Source organism: Pyrus communis, chromosome 1 (genome assembly GCF_963583255.1).
Source record: "Pyrus communis chromosome 1, drPyrComm1.1, whole genome shotgun sequence".
NCBI lineage: Eukaryota > Viridiplantae > Streptophyta > Magnoliopsida > Rosales > Rosaceae > Pyrus > Pyrus communis.
The window spans coordinates 39,614,589-39,621,975 of NC_084803.1; the positions used below are offsets into that span (position 1 = coordinate 39,614,589).

The 7,387-nt window shown below is 34.2% G+C and overlaps 1 long non-coding RNA gene across 1 annotated transcript; it reads right to left on the reverse strand.

Annotated features, from left to right (window-relative positions):
- Positions 1–2,013: 2,013 nt before the first annotated feature.
- LOC137725329 (uncharacterized) lies at positions 2,014–3,745 on the reverse strand. The gene is made up of 4 exons (XR_011067507.1): positions 3,650–3,745; positions 3,176–3,229; positions 2,639–2,781; positions 2,014–2,367 (listed from the first exon to the last, which is right to left on the reverse strand). It is a non-coding gene; the product is annotated as an uncharacterized lncRNA (long non-coding RNA).
- Positions 3,746–7,387: the final 3,642 nt, after the last annotated feature.

Consider the following 7,387-nt stretch of genomic DNA (forward strand, 5'->3'; position numbering starts at 1 on the left):
TAATATAACTTAAACCCAACCATGAATTTACAAAAAATTTAGGTAGAATTATTAACATAACTCAGAAAAAAAAAGACTCAACTTTGCAATTAAATTTCTTACATAACTTAAACCCGACAAATTTAACTAATTAGATTCATCCACAAAATAGATTTTAACATAACCTCAAAGAGTTTCTTCTAACCAAGTAAACCATTACCCAACAAAAAACATGTAGACAAAGCTCTTATCAAAATCATAATATTGTAATGAACAGGAACTTCGCTACACACATTTCCAAAACGAAGGAAAAATCTACTTTGTAACTTAACTTAATATACGAAACCACCAATTTAGTCACCTAAAATTCATAACCAACAAATAAAACAACTCCAAATCCTCAGGTTTACACATGTATGAGCCAAAGGTCAAGTTTTTACAAAATAATCATCCCACAATATGAAAAAGCAGATCGAAAAATTTAATTTTTGAACAGAAATAAGCCAAAGGTTCAATTTTTACAGACACGGATCATTTTATACACAATAAGCATACATAAAAACATAAAACTTGACAAATTTTCATTAACTTATCAACCAATACAAAGAACTTAGTGGGTCCTGATGAATGAAAAATAATTCAGAATTGTTTTTACATTTTTATTATATTCTAAGTTTTTCACGGAGCCAAATTAAACCAACATGCTTAAAAGAAAAAATTGATACCTGTAAGGCTGGAGACTGCTTTCAAGGCCTTTTTATTTTCTCTGTCGTTATGTAAATCCAATTTCACTACCACCTTCTGCAGAAAGAAAACAATTTTCAATTAACAAATTGTTTTGGGAGAGAAATGGAAATTCATTAATACAAATACCAATACCGATTTCTGGGATTTTAGGGTTCTGTTACCCTTGCAACTGAAAGCCTAAAAATGCCAAGAAGCTTAAGCATAAAAAATCATATTTTCAACAACCAAAACCCAACGTCGATTTAATCATAAACGAAAGAAGAAATTAAAATCTAAACAAAGTCACAAATTAACGAATTGAAAACCCAAAAAAAAAAAACATAAAATAAAAATAAGCAACTGACCTTAAAACAAAGAATAAATACACAGAACAGAGAAGAGTACCCAAAATGAGAGAAAATGAAACAAATATATAGAGAGACAACCATCCCCAAAAACCTGACCTAACTGTACTAAGATATATGGCCAATTAATTGTTCAACCGGTAATGGATTGCTGGATATTCTTAGCTGCCCTTGTAGTTCTTGTTTGTCATATTCGAACACAACACAGGAAAAATAAATATAAACACAAAGAGGGAAGAAGATATAAGACAATTACCTATTTAGTGAGTTCTTAGACCTATTTAAAGAGTCACTGGAATGAAATGAAGCCAACTCTGCAACAGAGAAGCAAACTAAAAGTCAAAATCCAGAAATTCAAGTTTAACTCAAATCAAATATAATAACCAATTAAGTGAAACTTTGCTTGCTATATATGGATATGCATGCTATAAGAAACCATTCATTTGTAGATCATATAGCATCATCAGTATTATACTCATTGTTTCATGTAATAAGCCTACTACATGGGGAAAACACAGAAAAAGGAAAGTAGAAAAGTAGAAGACATAATACTTGAGTATTTGGCAGAAATAGTTAGCTTTTGAAAAAAATTGCTGAACTGTGTTACAAATTCAATCGTTAGAGTTGTTAAAATTCACTTTCATCTGTACAATTCAAACTTCCACACATGTATTCGTACAGTTTACCAATTGGCACACACTGCTAATTGCCAATATAGCAAGATAATGAATTCCGTTAACGAAAAAAAGGATATGCAACTTAACTTACCATGCCAAAGAAGCTCCATAAGAGTTCAAAAATAATACTCACTTAAAACAATGAGTACATTCTAATCCAACAAATACTAAAACAGAAAAGTGCCAGCATAACGACTTGGCACGTTAACCTTTAGGACATCTAAATTATCATATAATTTCCAATAGGTCACTATAGATTTTAGGGGCTCATAAACAATTAGCCTAATCTTTTTCTTTCATCTTGGCCTATAAATATTAAAATGCAACCAAATCTTCAATGTCAAAAATGAGAAGATGACTTTGACTTCTTTATAAGAAAAGTCAATAACCTTCCAATTGGCCGATGCTTATCCAATAATCCAAATATATTTGTATTGAATTATGATATGACACCGTAAGTTTCAAGCATTTAAATTAAATTTGTAGTAAAAAGCGTAGGCAAATGAAGAATAATGTTCTCTTCCATATCTCAACCTTATGCTTGCAATGTATCCTTTGCTTCTTTTTTGTCTTCAGCATCTACAGTTCTTTAAGGCAGGTTTTGCAGCGTCTGCATTCACCTATATAGGGTTTAAAATTTTTTAGTCAGAGAGTAAGGAGAAACAAAATGAAATGCTCCAAGGGGTAAACCCCAGCAAGCAATAAGAGTATATTTTGAATGCAAAATGGCAATTAGGAGTCATAAGTACCTTAAAAAAATACTTCTGAAGCGCAAACAGTCCCATATAAGGGTAAGAAAATTAATAGAGCAGAGAACAAAGTACTCACTATAAAACATTTTAGTTCTTTAAGAAAAATAAAGCAGGGTTCAAAAAGGATAATGAAGCATACCAGTAGGTTCCCAATATCAGATAATGATTTCTTTCTTGGCCCAAGATTGTCATTTGATTCTGCCGGCTTCTGAACTAAAGCATTCTGAAGTAGCATTGCACCTTAGGAAGCCACTGAGCTATCCTTCTCCACTTCAGTTGTATCTAAGCAGTTCAAAATGCCATCAGCCGTCTCTGATTGTGACAACTCATTCAACTTAATTTGGTTATCATTTATAGCCTAAATCAAACTACAACTTTATCCCGTGAAATCAAGGAAAACTACCTGTGTCCAATTTCATGTCAACACCTCAATTTATATCGCATCCAAATAAACTACTACAACAACATACTGACAAAGTGAACATGGAAATTCATATACCATTTGACAATACCAAATCAAGCAATTTCTAAAGACCATAAATAGATCCTACAAAGCAAAAACCCTATCTCATATGCATTAAAGCGATTAACTAACTCTCGGTGAATCATCATAAAATTAACCCAATTTCTCAATTCCAAAAACAGGAAAGATTAAGAAAGGGTTCTGAGTTCTCACCATAACCAAAATAATCATATTGTTTCAGTTTGAACTCGGGTCAATTTCCGTCATCTGCATTAACAAAAACAATAACTTATGTCAGTGCATTCCACCATAAATCAATTCCTAAAATCAACTGCATATCACAAAGTTACCCAAAAGACACAAATTACCTGAAAATTACTATATTAGCACTCCCTCCCCCCCAAAATCAGAAATCTAGAAAATAGAACTTGATAACATTGTACGTAGAAAGCAAGGTATCAATAATTTAGGTGGTTTCCCAGGACAATAATGAGCTTGCAGAGATCATATTCATACATGGATGCACAAACACACAGAGACACTACAGAGACCATTTGATGAAAAATAAAATAAAAATAGAGATGCTCAGAGACTCAACACACACTATTCATAGATCCATGACTTAGAAATTCTCAGATCTGGTTAAAATTAATAAAATAAAATAAAAAATTAAGGGATGTGAAATACCTCTTATGGTCTGGGCTCTGTTACCCTGATTCCTTCACTGGCTTGAGGCAAACCTGAGGAGATCGGCGATTAAAGGATAAGAAAACTGGCGGCCATGTTTTAGTTTTGTGATAGAGAGAGTTCAAGAGAAAAAAGAAGAAGGGGATACCCCTTCCCTTCTGAGATCATCTATAACATCTGAATTACTTAACACCCATACACTATATTTACACAACTACACTAATCAATACTCATAACACATCAATGCTCCAACAATTATGGAGCTCGAAATTTCTATGAGGGCCAATCAAATCATAAATTAAAATGAAAACATGTAAGTAATTAAGAATTATTACTTGCTCAGTCAGCTCCTTCTTGTCACTTCAAGGATTATTCAATTCAACTTGATTCGATCAAACTGCATCACTCAACAAAACAAACAAAAAATAAATTAAAAAAGAAAATCAGGGGAGCTAAATAAATATACACTGACCTACTTTTTTGCTAGAAAACCCAAAAAGAGCAATTAAACAGCAGTGCATAATGACGGAATTTCTATGAAAAAATATGAATGAGTTTTCAATTAATAATTGAGCCCGAAATAAAGAAGGCCCTTCTCATCTTGATGCAGGGCAGATAACAAAAACATTATGTATGGATTAATGTATAATATTTGAGATCCTATCTGTTTTTTATTGACTGATGTTTCAACACCAGTCAACTAATTCATATCACACATCCATACATACCTGAGAACGCTTATTCCCACCACCATAATGTTGTTGCTTTAGTATGTTTTTTCACTGAGAAGAAAAGGAAAGAGTATCATGAAAAATTTAGTTCCAATATACCTGAGAACAATTCACATGTTATTACCTTAAACAAGAGTTAAAATTACTCACCCTTTTTCTTTTTCATCACACCAAGACAAAACTAAAGGAAGACTTCTAATCCTATAAATTAGCAAATACTCTACTATCCTAAATTCGTAATCCCACGTGACTTCGCTGCCCCACGCCTTTGTCCCCTGTCTCCCATTAACTAAAAACACTCCCAAATCACATCAGCCAGCCATACAACAAAGCCACTGGCCACATCAAATATTAGGCACGATTTAGGTAACCAAATTCAACGAATAGAGTTCGGATAACGAAATGCAAAGAACACGATACATAATTGTAAAATTCAAGAACATGATTCAGAGGATTTGAACTATATTGTGTTGAAAACTTACCGAAGAGCGACGATTCCAGGTCGGTAGCGGTCAGGCTTCTTGACTCCTCCAGTTGTGGGTGCTGATTTTATTGAAGCCTCAAAATTAAAACAATTAGCAACTTAGATCCAATAATCTGATTGTTTCTCGGAAAAAATAGCTTGCAATTATTGACCCAACACAGATTTTGCAGCATTAATTAAGAGAGAATTATAGTTTTATTTACTTGTGACTAAATCTTTCTTGTTTTGTGGTAATTTGTATAACAGACAGCCAAACAATATATATAATTATTCAAAGAGATTAAGACTCGTAATCAAATCAAATCGTTTCAGGTGCAGCTGCTGAACAATGAAGAGCCGAAGCGACTCCTGCTTTTGAGTGACAGAAAACTCTGCAGTGACTCGAACAGACAAATTGAACTAATAATAACAAAGAGTTGGGATCACGATACTCACCAAGACCAGATCGAAACGAAGCACAGCCTCTCTCCCCCTTGAAATCTGAAATCCCCACCCAAAAAACCACGCATGGGCCTCCATGATGCAAACGATGGAGTAAGACGACATAGGTGAGGGAAGGCAGACGGCGGTGAGAGGAGGATAGGATGGACGCGAGACCGTCTGTGTCGTTCTCGTCGAGTCTGTGAGACGGAAGAGGCAAGGAGGGTTTGAGAAGGAAACGAAAAAGACCGCCTTTACCATCGTTCTTCCTTCCCACGATCATCAACACGTATGCATCAAGACTAACGGCAGAGAGGGCCAGTGGTAGTCTTGTAAATAAACTGAAATGTCTTACAAAACACTGTTCATTTCTACAGTGCAATTTTGCCAGCTTCTTTAGACTAAAGTAATTCTTGGACTTTAGTTGCCAAAATGAGTGGGCTTTTATCAACCATGGCAGATAGAAACTCTAGAGCTCTCCCCCCCATACCATTTTCTTTGGGAAATATTTGAGAGAGTAGCTGTTTCAGAATTTTCTTTTCTTATGTAGGCGACGGGGTGGGGTAGGGGTGGGGTGGGGGCTGGGTGTTGTCGGATGGGGTGGGGAAGAAGATGAAAAACAGTCATCTTCTTTTGTACTTTTTTTAATTTATAACCATATGACTTTTTAGCCATGATCATAACACATCATTTTGGTCTCTGAAATTGAAAATCAATAGAAATAATTCATGAGATTGTCCATCATCCATTATTTTGGTCCTTCAGTTAAAAACTCCGTTAAGTGTCCTGGAGCTCTTGATCGAAAGTTTGGGTAATTTTCAAAGTTTTGCAACTCAATCGTTTTTTAACCAAATTCAACTCATAATATATCAAAATGAAGATAGAAAAGTGTAGAACAAGATTATACCTATTTGGAAGCCCAATGGTTGCCGCAGATAGCTGGAAAATAAACTGAAATGTGACTGGTCTGCAGGAAAATTGAAAAACTCGTCGGAAACTGGGTAAATTTTAAACGTTTATAACTTCTTCAATACTCAATGAAATCGAGTGATTCAAAAATGAAAATCATACTTCTTGACGAGACAATGAGAATGGTACATTTCTCAACGTCTAACTCGTCATAGTTTGATTGAAAAATGGCTCGAAATTGGCTATCATAGTCTCAAGTTAGCCACTTTCGAACCGTTTTCTGGCCAAACCACGACGAATTAGCCGTTGAGAAATGTACCATTCTCTTTGTCTCATTTAGAAGTATAATTTTGTTTTTGAATCACTGATTTCATTGAGTATTGAAAAAGTTATGAACGTTTAAAGTTTACCCAGTTTTCGACAAGTTTTCCAATTTTCCAGCGCACTAGTCACATTTCAGGCTATTTTTCGACCATCTCCGACAACCATTGGGCTTCCAAATAGGTATAATCTTGTTCTACACTTTCATATCTTCATTTTGATATATTATGGGTAAAATTTGATTAAGAAACGATTAAGTTACGAAACTTTGAAAATTGCCCAAACTTCCGGCCAAGAGCTCTGGGACACTTAATAGAGTTTTGAACGAAAATACCAAAATAATGGACGGTGGATGATCTCAGGGACCATTTCTATTGATTTTCAATCTCAGGGACCAAAGTGATGTGTTATGCAAGTCCCAATGACCATTTTGGCTATAAAGCCTAATTATATAGAAATACAAATTATTTTTTATCATTTAAATATTTTTAATTCAATATAATGATATTTAATTAAACTTGTGGGACCAAAGTATGTGACACATCAACACTTAACATATTTTTTTACGGAATTGTGACGGAAGGATCACATTTATTTGTGACATTTATTTTCAAGGACTATATTGATCGATTTTCAAGTTTAAGGATCATCTTGATGGAATGAGTCAATTTCAGAAACTATTTGTGATAAAAACCCTTTCGGAATTGTCGACTAGTCGGTCCAGACTCCAAACACAATTTGGGAGAGTTTGCACTTCACATAACACAAACAGAGTCATCACACCAAATGAATGGGAATCAGTAAACAATTAAGAGCCTAAAACTCATTCTCTTGGTAATCTCTTAATTTATTATTGTAACTTTACCCACAAAG